Below are 14,167 nucleotides of genomic sequence, written 5' to 3'. Positions count from 1 at the left end.
TGAAAAGAGTTCCACATATAAATAAATTTTGGAAATGGTGCATTCTAAATCCTTTTCCTGGAAATTCAGTAGTATGTAATAATACTAAGGGTTCAAGAAGGACACATGAACCTAATCTGAACTCACTCCCCAGAAAATGTTTTAACTTTATTTAATTCAGCAAAAATCTTCCCAAATGTAATTGATTACAGAAACCTATTTATACCTCATAAAATGCACTTCAAGAAATGCTGTTTTTAAAGTACAGTTTGTAATTCTTAGAGTTAATTGTAGACTTTTCAACTAAATAAACTTCAAAATTTTAATTGAATTATTCAGGCTTCCAGATATCCAAATTATGACTAAATACAATGAAATTATCCAGATTTAAGTTAATAATTGATGCACTGAGCTAAGAGAGTCCTTTATCCCATGTTATAGGAGCATGTCTCTATTTTCTCTGAGCCTAGGAAAATAGAAAGATTGTACCTACTTATGGTTTCAATATTGTGTGTTAATCTGGGAAAAAAAAAAAAAAAACAAAAACTATACCTATGCAGCCTTTCTATCAAAATGGCTCAATTGAGTGAGGTAGGAAAGCTAATTTTATTCTCAGTTTTAGAGTGTAAAATTCTTTTTGTATTTCTGTTTTGTCTTTAAAATAATATTTGAACAAATCTCAAGCCATCTTTTCTTTTCATTTTCATCATTAGATTCAAGGATGCTTCTACACTAGCTCAGCTCTTCATTGACCAGTTAAGAAACCTCAGTTTCTTGTAACTAATGCTTCTATGCTTAATTTTCTATTCTTCTCTATCCAAATATTTTGTTTCCACTTTACATATTTTTAATTAGTTTTGTTTTAATTTCCATTTAAAGCATAGAGCTAGATTTGTACCAAGTTGGGAGTTTTGTTTTTTTAAATTTTTTTTTCTTTTTTGTTTTGATGATGATGGTGGAAAGGAGTTGGATAAAATGGCATAATAGTAGATTAAACCCAGAAATTTTCAACTAGACAAGTTTTCTCATAGACTCTAAAACTGAAAGAGCCGTAGTTGGTAGTGGGTTTCTCTAGCAAGTTCTAAGTTCTAGTTCATAGATATTCCCTGTACACAGAGTCTTATTTCCACACTTCATTCTGAACAAAACCACATCTATAACCTCTAGGTCTTGTTCCCATAGATATCATTTTTAGAGCCAGTTGTCCCCAATACATCCATATTTTAGAAAACTAAAAAATGACATCTAGAAATATTTAAACATTGCACTACTAAAACAATGTGAGCAAAATTATTCTTTTCTAAGAGTTGACAAAGAAAATGTATATAAATGATCATTGAAAATTTATATTTGCTTTAGTAAGTGAAATTCTAACTGTTGTTCTATCTTCAACAAACAACAGAAAGGTAAATTTGCAATACATGCCTAAGTAGATTCACATCTTGCTGTGGTACTGAGGAAAGTTTAAGCTGCTTGGGATTTCATTGCCCCTGGTTGGGATCCCCAGTTTCTGTACAAAGTGACTGAGTTTGATGAGTCTGTGACTGTGCCCCTGGGAAGGGTGCTCTTGGAGTCAGCTGCGGAATGTCTGGTGCTTCTTTCCTCTCCAGTGTGATCCACAGCAGCTTCAGCTTCTGCACCATTCAGCAATTTGTCCAGATTGAGCCAGCAGCTACAGAGGGGATTTTTCTTGAGGAACCCTAAAGTTATGTCAGAGATAAGTTTTTGTTTATTTAAGTATTTAAAACTAGGAAGGTAACTTTTTAATTGAAAAATAATGTGTCAGGATAAGAATTGAGCTTACTGCTTTCACTTCTGTGAAGTTTTAACTTAAATTTCAAGTGAAGGTGATGAGAACAGTATAAAAGCATGGAGCACTACACAAACTGTTGATATTTTTTCCAAGTTCTATGAAAAGAACTATGCATCTGTGAACTCTGACTGGCTTAGTTCCAAGAATTAAATGCTACTACCATTTCAACACAATTTTTCTATAAATATATATTACTGAAAACTTACCCTCTTAGTTGAAAGGTGAGGCCTACAGATATATTGAAGAAAATCTAAGCAGTCAACATGCTACTTTAAATGACAACCTCTTTTTCTGGAAAAGTCAAGCTCATACTTAAATAAGTATAGTTTTAAAAAATGAAGTAAATCTTCATTGTTTAAGTGTAAACAGTAAGAAGTAAACATTGTTTAAAATATTGTATTGCAAAATATCCCTTGAAATTGTTTATAATTCATTGGGAGTATAAATAGTTTCATTGTAATTCTTTTTCAGTTGGAATATTCTCACTATATTATAGAACCTTCACTTTAATTTCTCATTCACTAATTTTAAGTAAATTCATAAAGAATAAAAATAAATTTCTAATTTCTTGGTGCTTATAAAATTTATACTTATGGCAGATGAGGTGAGGAATGTTATTTCTGGGGAGTGGTAAATGTATTTGACTTTTTTTCAAAGACCCCCAATGCTTTGGCATATTTTATGGTTTATTATTTATTAGTATACATCATTTGGATTTCCCACATATTGTGATATCACTAAAACATTTTTGTCTGAACACCTAATATATTGGTCTAAGTGTGTTGAAATATTTTATAACACAGTAATGAGTCCATTTGGCTTAGCATTTTACAATTTATGCTCATTTTTTCTTCAAAACTACAAAGAAGCATTTTTATCTTATTTGAAATCTGAAAATGAAAAGAAATACTTGGGAAATTGTTGCAGAAATCAACCCAGCTTCTTTATCTACTGATTACGTCACTGGATTCTACCCCCTGGAACCATACACACTTTAATGGCATGAAATTTTGTAGGAACACCATCAACAAAAGATTTTTCTTTTTTTGTAGGAACACCATCAACAAAAAGAGTTGGGAGAGAATCAGCCTAGTATCCACCCATTAACTTATTAAATCTACAGCTTTCAAGGGAATTACACTTGAAATGTCTTCTGATGCACTGGACTGGAGAAGAGAGAGCAGTGGAAAGCAGGAGGAAAATTTCTGTTCCATTAACGTATTTTTAGTGTGAATTAATTTTTTAATGCAATGACAGATTGAACTTTCTCAGCTAGAAAATGATGTTTTATCTTTTGACTCTTAAAATACACTCAAATATAGTCAGCCAAACCACATGTGTCTAAAATGAAATAAAAGTAAAATGCAACTATAATTTACTTCAATTAAATTATTTTGCATACATAAAAAGGACAGTGTTTGGGCTGTGTGTGGTGGTTGCACATCTGAAATCTGAAATTCCAGCAGCTCCTGAGGATGAGGCAGGAGAATCATAAGTGAAAGCCAGGATCAGCCATGGTGAGCCACTAGGCAACTCAGTGAGACTCTGTCTCTAAATAAAAAAAATTAATAGGGCTGGGGATGTGACTCAGTAGTTGAGTTCCCTTAAGGTCAATTCTCAGTAACCCCAACAAAGAAAGAATAGTGTTTGGGTAATTAGATTTGAAGTAGTTTCCAGCAGGTGGGCTGAAATGTGGTTACAAACCTCTAGAATCTAATTTAGATTATTTTCCTCCTGAATAATTATCATTCACATTATTAAGTATATATCATGGTAATAGGGACACTCTTGTCTATGGTAATAACATTGTTCTGAGTGATGGCAAGTTTTCAACTTCACCAGTTTTCTATTTCCTTATTTGGGATGGCAATGGAAATATTTCAGTTAACTTTGACAGAAACATATATTCAACATTTTATATTTTAATTATTTTATTTATTTGTTCTAACTAGAAGTTTTTTATTTGCATCTTGATTTATTCTACTAACCATTCATCATTCAATAGTGTATCATTGAGTCTACATGTGTTAAAATTGTTTCTATTATTTATTTTATTATTGATTTCTAATTTCACTCCATTATGATCTGATAGAATGCAGGGTATTAACTCCTTTTTTATTTACTAAGAACATTGTTGCATAAGATATGGTCTATTTTAGAGAAGGATACATATGTTACTGAGGAAAAGTGTATTTGCTCATTGATGGATGAAATATTGTATATATGTCTTTTAAGTCTATGTAATTGATTGTATTGTTTAGTTCTATAGGTTCTTTATTTAGTTTTTGTTTAGAAGACCTGTCCAGTACTGAGAGAGGTACTTAAATTGACTCAGTATTATTGTGTTGTGGTCTATTTGATTCTTTAAGTTAAGAAGGGTTTGTCTGACTTACATAGATGCTCCATTTTTTTTTGGAGCACAAATATTTATAATCCTTATGTCTTTCTGATGTATAATTCCCTTTTGTAGAATGAAATGAGCTTCCTTGTCCCTACTGCTTAACTTTGGCTTGAAGTCCACTTTATCTGATATGAGGATGGAAACCCCTGCTTGTTTAGGCAATCCATATTAGTTATATGTTTTTTTCCCATCCTTGCCTATGAGGTGATTCATTGAAAACAGCATATCATTGGGTCTTGTTTTTTTAACCCAATCTGAAAATCTATATCTTTTGATTAATGAATTTAGTCCATTCATTTTCAAGGTGAATACTGAGATATTGCTTGTATTCCCAGTCACTTTGGTTTATTTCTGACTTAATTTCACTTAGTTCCTCCTTGACTATTCAATTAGTGTAGTTCTTCCCTTTGCTGCTTTTCACTTTTTTTTTTTACATCATCCTCATGGAATATTTGGTTGAGAATGTTGTGTAGTGCAGGTTTTCTAATTGTGAATTTAACTTTTGTTTATAAGGAAATTTTTTATTTCATCTTCAAACCTGAAACTTAATTTTCCTGGAAATGAAATTCTGGGGTTGGCTTCCACTTTCTTTCAGAGCTTGAAAACTGTTATTCCATCAACTCCTATCTTTGAGGGTCTTGGTTTAGTAATCAGTTGCCATCTGATTTGGTTTTTTCCCTAAAAGTAATTTGCTTTTTTCCTCTCATGGCCTGTATGATCTTATCCTTATTCTTCATTTTTGTTACTTTCATTATAATGTGTCTTAGTGTGTGTCTGCTATAGGTTTGTACATTTGGGGGTCTGTATGCTTCCTGTATATAATTTTCCATTTCGTTCTTTAGGCTTGGGAAATTTTCAGATATCATATCATTGAAAGTATTGTGCATTCCTTTGCCTTGCATCTTTGCTCATTCTTCTATCCCAATAACTCTTAAATTTGGTCTTTTCATGTTACCCCATAATACTTGAATATTTTGTTCATGGATTCTTATCATTTCTCTATATGTTCAAATTTATTTTCAATATTAAAGATTTTGTCTTCATTTTCTGAGTTTCTGTCTTCCAAAGGTTCTTGTCTGTTGGTGATGCTTTCCATTGAATTTATATTTGATATATTAATTCCTTCATTTGGAGGATTTCTGCTTGTTTTTTTTTTCATGATCTGTATATCTTTATTGATATGATCTTTCAGTTCCTGTATTGTTCCTTTGATTTCACTCTTTATATCATCCTTTACTTTACAGATCAAATTAACTTGAACATTCTAAACTATTCCATGAACATTGCTTCAATTGTGATGTCAATGGATTCTCTTCTTAGGTCATATTGGTTGGTTTTTGACACTTTATTCATTTGTTTGTTTTTTTTTTTTTTTCATGTTGCTTGTGTGTTTTTTCCATCTAGTTCTATGGATCTGAGACAATACAAATTCTACCCCATAGACCTACATTGTCACTGAAGATTTCCAGTATCCTGGTTTCAAAAGGGAGACTAATATCAAGAACACTCAGTGCAAACAAATTAGTGCCTTAAAACTAATAGTTTCTGGCAAATCCATTGCCCTCTCCCTATAAACAGCAATGATAAATTCAATTACTGTAAATCATAAAAACAGAAAATTGCCAAACAGGTTTACAATGTCAAGTAATGGACAAAGAAAGAAGAGAGGCACTGCAGGACATGGAGTTCATGAGGGAGAAAGAGAAAATCCAGAAGAAAAATTCATAGGAAGAATGGAAGAGAAATCAACAGATATTGTCTGTTTAGTGGGAAAAAATATACAATGAGAATCTAGGGAGACAGAGAAGCAAGAGTAGGAATACATACAAATAGAAGAAAAAAATTAAAAGTATAAGACTATACAGACAATTCAGCAGAACTGCAAAACAGCATGCATAAACAACACTTCAAAAAACTAATAAACAAAAGAAGTTTAAAATATAATGGATAAATATTCCTGAGAAGAAAAGAATAAAAATAAATCTCTGTGGAACATTGAAAAAACAATCTCTGCACCGAATGGAATTCAGAGGAGAACAGAATGAAGTCATACCCTATTGACCCTCTTCAGACATTCCAGAAATTGAATGCTGTTCATCATTTTCTCCATTTTTGAATCACATCAATAGATTGTGACTGGAAATGTAACAGGATTCAAATGAAACCATCATTTCAGTGAGTGTTTTCAGCAGGAAGTTGGGGTAAGAGTCTCCTGTACATTCCTAGTAACCTTGCCATGAAGTAATTTAGGCATCTGTTTGTATGGGATCACTCTCAGAAACTGATAGGTAACAGCATTCCCATGGAGGACCTGAAGAGGTGTGTTAATCAGCCTGTTGTTGAAAAAAGGAGGTTGTCAAGGTGTGCATGGCATGAAATTTCAAGCAGCAGCTGCACTGGTCTTTGCCAAGAAGTAGCCTTGTGGGGCTGCCCCTGGCTGAATGCAAATTAAGTGGACTTGTACAGGTGGACAGCGTAGAATTCAATCTCAATGTGATATGGGGACACTATGAATGATGATAAAGGAGAACTGTTCTTGTGCTCTGTATTTTATGCATCTCTTGTGTTTCAACTTGACAAGTTTTACCCTTCCCAGGTGGAAATGTGTGTAGAGGTTGGTAATAAATAACTCAGTCGCTACTGTGACTCAGCAGCAGTAGCAGCTCTCAAAAATCCTGGCTTTCATGTACCTGAGTAATGCCAGTTCCAAGCCTTTGAATATTTAGAAGCTTTTTGAGCCTTTGATCAGTGCTTGACTGCCACCATGTGTAGGATGTAGGGAGCTGTTTTCTCTGCTCCTATGTTTTCTGTGGACATTTGTGATTGGGTTCCTGAGGTAAGTTATTAAACATGAATTTGTGTTTTGAAACTTTACATTTAAGTCAATAGTAGCAAAGTTATTGAGAAAGGGTCATGTTCCACATGGATGTAGGCAGTTCATTGAGAATAATTGGCGATGTATTCAGGAATGCTTTTGGATATGATTTTGGGGTTGTGTAAATATCACAAGGCTCTAGTGTTTAGAACAAATTTTCTTTTTCAATTTATTCAGGGTAGAATCTACATTTTGTTCTGCAGTAGAGTTATCCTGATTAAGTATTATGAGCAGGTTGCTCTATTTCTTTTGAGAGATATTATTCTAGTTTGCCTTTCAAAATAGGCACTTGTGTAATTTCAAATGTGTGGCGGTCAGTAATGTGGTATAAGGAGTGTCTTTGACTTGAGGGTATGTTCCATCAGATCAAAGTCAGGCATTATGTAATCTGCAGTCCATTGCAGGCAAGAGGATGGAGCCCAGAAGCTGCAAGTGCATTTAGGACCTTTGAATGTTGAATGTCCTCGGGTCTTCTCTTTGCTGCAACTCATCTCTACCCCATTTGTACTTGCTTATGTTTCCTTGGAGTTGAGGAATCTCTTGGTATTATTCAGGAGATACTCTTACCATTGTTTTCAAAGTCTTTAAAAATAATTAACTTTCATTTTCCAAATTTTTCTGTTGTAGCTACTCTAGAGAGAAGGCTTTAGCTTTTCTGCCATTTAATGTAAGGCCTTTGAGTCATCCTAAGGTTCCTGCCCTCATTGCAATGCAGATGTAAATTTGACTTTATGAAATGGATAATTCTGCTGATCACTTCTCTCTGATGTCCTTCTTTCTTTGATCTCACAAACATTTTTGGGCTTCTCCTTGCAGGACCTGTGACACTGTATGAGATCTAATTCCTCCAGGATCAGTACAGGAACCGTTGGCACTCCCACGGAGGGCCCTGTGTCTGAAGACCTAGAGTCAGGCCAAGAGGCTAGATCATCATGATAATCTATGGTAAATTGGCCAGATGTGATTATCAAAAAGTCAGAGGGTGGAACCTTGGAAATTTCAACATAAACAGTGTTCTGGGTGTAGGTCTGCAGGAGCAGCTGGCAGGGAATCCTGGCTTCTGCAGCAGGCTCACTGCCTGGGATGCTGGCTTGTTCCCTCTCTCTGCCCCTCCCTCACCCCATGCTCAGTGGACACAGTCCCTCCCTCCCTGGCTTGAAAGCACAGCCTCCACTCACCTCCCCTTAGCTTTCATCCTTCAAAAGTTCTAACTTTCACCTGAATGGGTTTTCTAGGAACAGAAGCGCACCCTGCCATACTGTGCTTGATGTTTTCAATCTCAAGCTTCAGGAAACACACAACCTGTACTCCACCACCATTAGATATAGACAGACAGCACTCCTTGTGTCTGCTGGGATCCTAGGCCAGTTCCCTGACTTGACCAAACCTTGAGTGAGCCTGGGGCTCCAGGACGGCAATGGCGCTGGAGCCATTTAGGTGATTCTCCTGAACTGGCAGCACCTCTGGCCCTCCAGGATCATAGGACCTGTGTAAGTCCGCATTCCTAAGCTTCATGAGGATTTCAAGGTGCCCCTCATACCTGGTACTGAGGAACGCGAGCTGGGACACCTAGCGGCCATGGTGGGTCATGCTGAGTTGTGCTGACAGGTGGGAGTCACTGGGGTCCAAAGCCCTGGGAGGAATCAGACAGCCTGCTGGCCAGATGGACCCCGCCCCCGAAACACCCAGCTTCACTTCCCAAGCTCTAAAAACTTGGGATGGCCTTTGTTGAGAAGCACATGGCCCTGGTCACAGCTTCTTCATCTTCCCTCACACCACCACTGCTTATGTGCCTGTTTGAATCTTTTCTGAATACTCCTGTCCCACAGGTTCTTTGGAATTCCAGAGCACAGCAAAGTCATTGTGCTGTCAGTCACAATTGTCAGTCATTGTCTGTGACGTCAGAGCGGCCAGCTTGTCTTAGCAGGTGCCAGATGGAAACCTTGGCACCCAAGGCCCAGAAAGTCCTGCAGGGAAGTGAGTGCAGTCTCCTACCAGATCCAGGAATTTCCAGGTCTTTGTATCCACTGTAGACTCATGCCAGCCTTTTCCACATTGAACATCCTAATTCTCACATGTTTGCCATCCATTCACAGGAGCAGAGTGGCATTTCCTTGAAAAGAATCAAATCCAGGTCAGCAGGATTTTGAGAGGAAGTGGAGGTTGGCATATTCTATGGGGAAACAATGTAGAAACTAATCTCATTGCCAACAGTTCCTGAAGGAAATTGCAGAAAACAGCACCAACAGGAAGCCTGAATATTTGGCATTTATTTTTCCTATGCTTTATTGTTTATTTGTTTATTGTCATTTTTCTTTACACAATATTGATCCCTGAGGCACATATCCACTGAGCCATATCATTTACCCATTTTATATTCATATTTACAGACATTGGCTGGCTTAAATGTTAAATCCTCCATGATTTGCTGAGGTTACATTTGAACTTAGGTTTCTCCTGCCTCAGCATCTGCTGTCCATGGGATCACAGGCGAGAACCTCCACACCACTGGGCTTTTCATTCAGGCCAGAAGTTTGCTGGTAATTTTTTTTAGGGAATAACCAGGAGGAGGATGAAGGTGTCATACATGAATGACCTGTTTTTCTGAAGAGCAGTTGTTTAGCATTTGAATTAACCCAAGCATTGTTTTAAGTAGGATGACCTGAGATTTTATTTGATCCAATAGATCCCTGCCTCTCCATCTGCCCCATTCCACCCTGGATCACTGAGGCTTTTTGATGGTAAGTGTCCATCCACCACATTTTATTACCTTCAAAGACAGGGATAAGTCTTTCTTTAATCACACAACCCTGGTCTTTCATTCTTCACAGGTCACTGAACATTTGACAATATGACTTTCACTTTTAAAACAAGAAACTTATTTTGTACTGATGGAGTGTTTTCCTGGGAGGTGCTGCATGTGAGTCTGATGAGAAGAGGATGCAATCACATACAGTAGTGACCCTTTTCAGAAATTATGGGTATTCAATACTGTTCACCATTTTCTCCTCTTTTGAATCACATCAATAGATTTAGATTGGCAGTGTAACAGGATTCAGATGGAAGCATCATGTCAATGAGTGCTCTCAGCAGAAACCTGGGGTAAGAGTCTCCAGTACATTCCCAGTAACCTTGCCATGAATTAATTTAGGCATCCATCTGGGTGGGAGAGCTCTCAGAAACTGATAGGTAGCAGCATTCCCATGAAAGAGCTGAAGAGGTTTATTGTTGAAGAAGAAAGGAGATTTTCATCCTTTCATTCAGTCCAGAATGCTGCCAGTTAATTTTTTTGGTGACAAATATCCAGGAGGTGAGTGAGAGTATCACACATGAATTTATTTATTTTTTTTTTGTCTGAAGGGCAGGTACTTAGGATTTCAACTTTCCCTATAGACTTCTTAAGTAGAATAAGCTGAGAATTTATTACATCCAAGTGGACCCTGACTTGTCACACACCCCATGTCACCCTTGATCACGAAGACTTATTTTGTAAAAGTTCATCCACAAAATTTAAAGGCAGGGGTAAGTTTTTCTGGAGTCACTCATCCCAGGACTGTGTGTCTTAAAAGTTAACTAAACTCCTGGCAGTATGTCTTTCATCTTAGAAACAATAAATGCATGTTGAAATGACGTGTTTTGACTATGAGAGCTTTCTGCAAAGCTCTGCAAAGTAGTTACATGAGAAAAGGATGCAATCACATGACATTCTTACCTTCTTCAGATATTCCCGACATTCAATGCTGTTCATCAATTTCTCTGCTTTTGTATCTGCTGTAGAATGTGGTTGGCAATGGAGCAGGATTCACATGAAAGCCTGATTTTAATGATTTCTTTCAGTAGGAAGCTGGGGAAGGAGTGTCTAGTACTTCTCCAGTTCCCTTCTCTTTCCTAAGCTTAGGCATCACTCTGGGAGGCACAGGTCTCAGAAAATGATAGGTAACAGCATTCCCATGAAAGAGCTGAAGAGGTGTGTTGTTCAGCCTATTGTTGAAGATGAAAAGAGAATTCAATGTGCATGGCATGAAATTTCATAGAGCTGCTGCACTGTTCTTTGGGAAGTAATAGCATTGTGGGGCAGGCACCTGACTGTGTGCAATTTACATGGCCTGGTCCAGGTGGGCAGTGTGGAAGTCAAACTCAAAATGAACATGGGAAAATAGTGGAGATGATAAGGCAGAGATTTTCCTTGTAATTGTATTTTCTCCATCTCATGTGCTTCAACTTAGCAAAATTAAACTCTTCCCTGTGAAAATGAGTGGATAGGTTGTGAATTCATATCTCAATTCGACCTGATGTGTCTCTGCAGCAATAGCAGTTGTTGAAAAACCTGGTTTCCTTGTAACTGTGAATACCACTCAAGTCTTTTGAATATTTAGTGGCATTTTGAACCTGTGGTCAAAACCTTTCAGGCATGATGTGTATATTTGGAAGTAGGAGGCAGTTTTTTCTGCTTCTAAGGGATTCTGTGGAAATTTGAGATTGGGCTCGTTGGGTCAAAGCATGAAACATGGATGCATGATTAATGAACTTAATATTTAAATAAATTATATCAATATCTCTCAGGATGGGACACTTTAAGTTGGATGATAATAGTTAAAGTTGCATATACAAATGCTTCAGAGGTAATTTGGGGGGTAAGTAACTATAAACTTGCTTAGTGTTGAGTAAAACTTTTCTGTTGCAATACATTCAGAATAGAATCTACAAGTTTGACTTGAAGTAAACTTTGATCCTGTTTAAGGATTTAATTATGATGAGGGCTATTTATTTTGAGAGGCATCATTCTATGCTGACTTTCAATATTGTCACTTGTGTATATTCCAATACTTGGGGGCTGGTGCCATTCTGTAAAGAGTATCCTCAATTTTAGGTTATGTGCCATCAAAGCAAAGTCATCCCTTGTGAAATCTGCATTCCACTGCAGACATAAGGATGGAGCCCAGAAGCTGCAAGTCATTTATGACCTTGGAACAATATCAGATTATTGTGAGGTCTTCTCTTTGCTTAAATTCATCTTTGTCCCTTTAGTACTTGTTCGTGTTACCTTGAGACTGAGGAATCTCTTGGTATTTTTCAGGACATGATAAGTTACTATTTTACTCAATGTCTCTTAAAAGAAATGAAATTTTCTCTTTCAAAACTTCTCTGTTTGAACTGCTCTGGAGTTGAGGCCTTAGCTCATATGATTTTGACTATTAGGTCTTGAATCATTGTACATGTCCTTCTGTTCAGTGGACTGCAGGTGTAAAGTTGACTTTAAGAAATTGATAAATGTGCTCATCACCTCACTCTCAGGCACTGGTTTCAACCACCTCCCAAACATTTTTTGAGCAACTCTGTGCCAAGGCCTGTGACAGTTCATGGAATCTGTTTCCTTCACTGTCACCCACAGGATCCCTTAGCACTGGAACAAAAGGCCCTGTGTCTGAAAGGCTAGAGGCAGGCCAAGGAGACAGATCATCTTGTTAAGGCAGATTGGTGATATGTGTCTGCATCTAATAGAGTAAGGGACTGTTGGAAATGTCAGTAAACTGAGTTTCTGGGTAGAGTCTGGTTGCAGGCAGAAGCAGAATCTGCAGGGGATCCTGGATTTTCCAGTAGGCTCACAGCATTGGAAGGCTGGCTTGCTCCCTCTCTCCTTCCCTTCCTCCCCCATGCTCAGTGGCACACTCCCTCTGACACTCTCTAGGGAGCAGGACTCTACACATGTACCCTTTGCCACAATTCTTCAAAGTTTCCAACTGTCACCTGTATGTGCTTTCCAGGAGAGGGGCACCATGTAATACTGTGCACGATGTTTTCAGTCTCAATCTTCCCCTAACACACATTGGGATGTTCCACACACTCAGATATCAACAGATAGCACTGCTTGTGGTTGCTGGGATCTTAGGCCAATTCCCTGAGTGGGCAACACCTCAAGTGAGCCTGGGACTCAAGAAGGAAAAAAGGTGTTGGAGGCAGTGCTAAGTTGGGTGATCTGTTCTCCTAGCTCTCTCAAGCTCTCCACAATCCATCAGACCTGTGGGATCCGCAGTGCCTGCAGCTTTCAAGGCACTCTGCAGGCTTGCTGCTGACAAGCACCAGCTGTACCAACTAGTAGCTGAGGTGATTCGTGCTGACAAGTGGGAGTTCATTGGGACCAAGGCCAGGAAAGGAATCAGACAGTCCATTGGTCACATGGGCCACACCCCAATCACACCCACCCTACACTTTCTGAAGTTGAATTATTGGCATGGTCTTTGTTGAAAAGCACACAACCCTGAGTCTCAGTTTCTTAGTCTTCCTTCACACCACAACACCTCATGCCTGTCTTGAATCATTTCTTAATCCCCCTGTTCCAGAAGGTCTTCTACCTAGCAGCACACAGTGACCTCACTGTGCTGTCACTCAGCCCCTTTGTGATATCAGAGGGCCTAGCTTGTCATAGTAACCACTAAATAGGATCCTTGTCACCAAAACCCAGAATGTCCTGCAGAAAAGAGTAAGCAAGTGCAGTCTCCTAGTTGATCCAGGAATCTCCTAGTATCCAGACTGACACCAGCCTTTTCTACTTTGAGCATTGAGACTCACATATTTGCCATCTGTTCACAGGAGCTTAGGGAACACTGGCATTTCATTTAGAAGAAATAAAACTTGGATAACAGGATTTCACGTGAAAGTGGATGTTGGCATATTATATGAAGTGACATTGTGAGATGTAATCTCAGTGCCATGACTCCTCACGACAGTTGCATGAAACAGCACCAACAGGAAGGTTGAATATTTGAGGAGAATTTTTTCCATATTTTTTCCATTTATCTTACTTTCTTTTTGTAAACCACTTTTATACCTGAGGCATTTATCCAGGAGCCATATGGTTTGGTCATATTACATTCATATGTACACACAGTGCCTGGCTAAATTTTTAAGGGCCTCCATATTTGCTGAGAAGGTCTTTGAACTAGATGTTATCCTGCCTCAGCCTTTCCAGTCCCTGAGATGACAGGCAAGAACTTCCACCCAAACTGGCCTTTTTATTCAGGCCCTTTGCTGGGAATTTGGGAATTGTTTTTGATGGTGAATATTCAGGAGGTGTGAGAGGGTGTCATACGTGAAGTTT

The sequence above is a fragment of the Sciurus vulgaris genome, assembly GCF_902686455.1.
Source record: "Sciurus vulgaris genome assembly, contig: HiC_scaffold_177_arrow_ctg1, whole genome shotgun sequence".
Classification (NCBI taxonomy): Eukaryota; Metazoa; Chordata; class Mammalia; order Rodentia; family Sciuridae; genus Sciurus; species Sciurus vulgaris.
The sequence above is the reverse complement of the archived record's forward strand: the minus strand, read 5'-3'. Positions refer to the sequence as shown.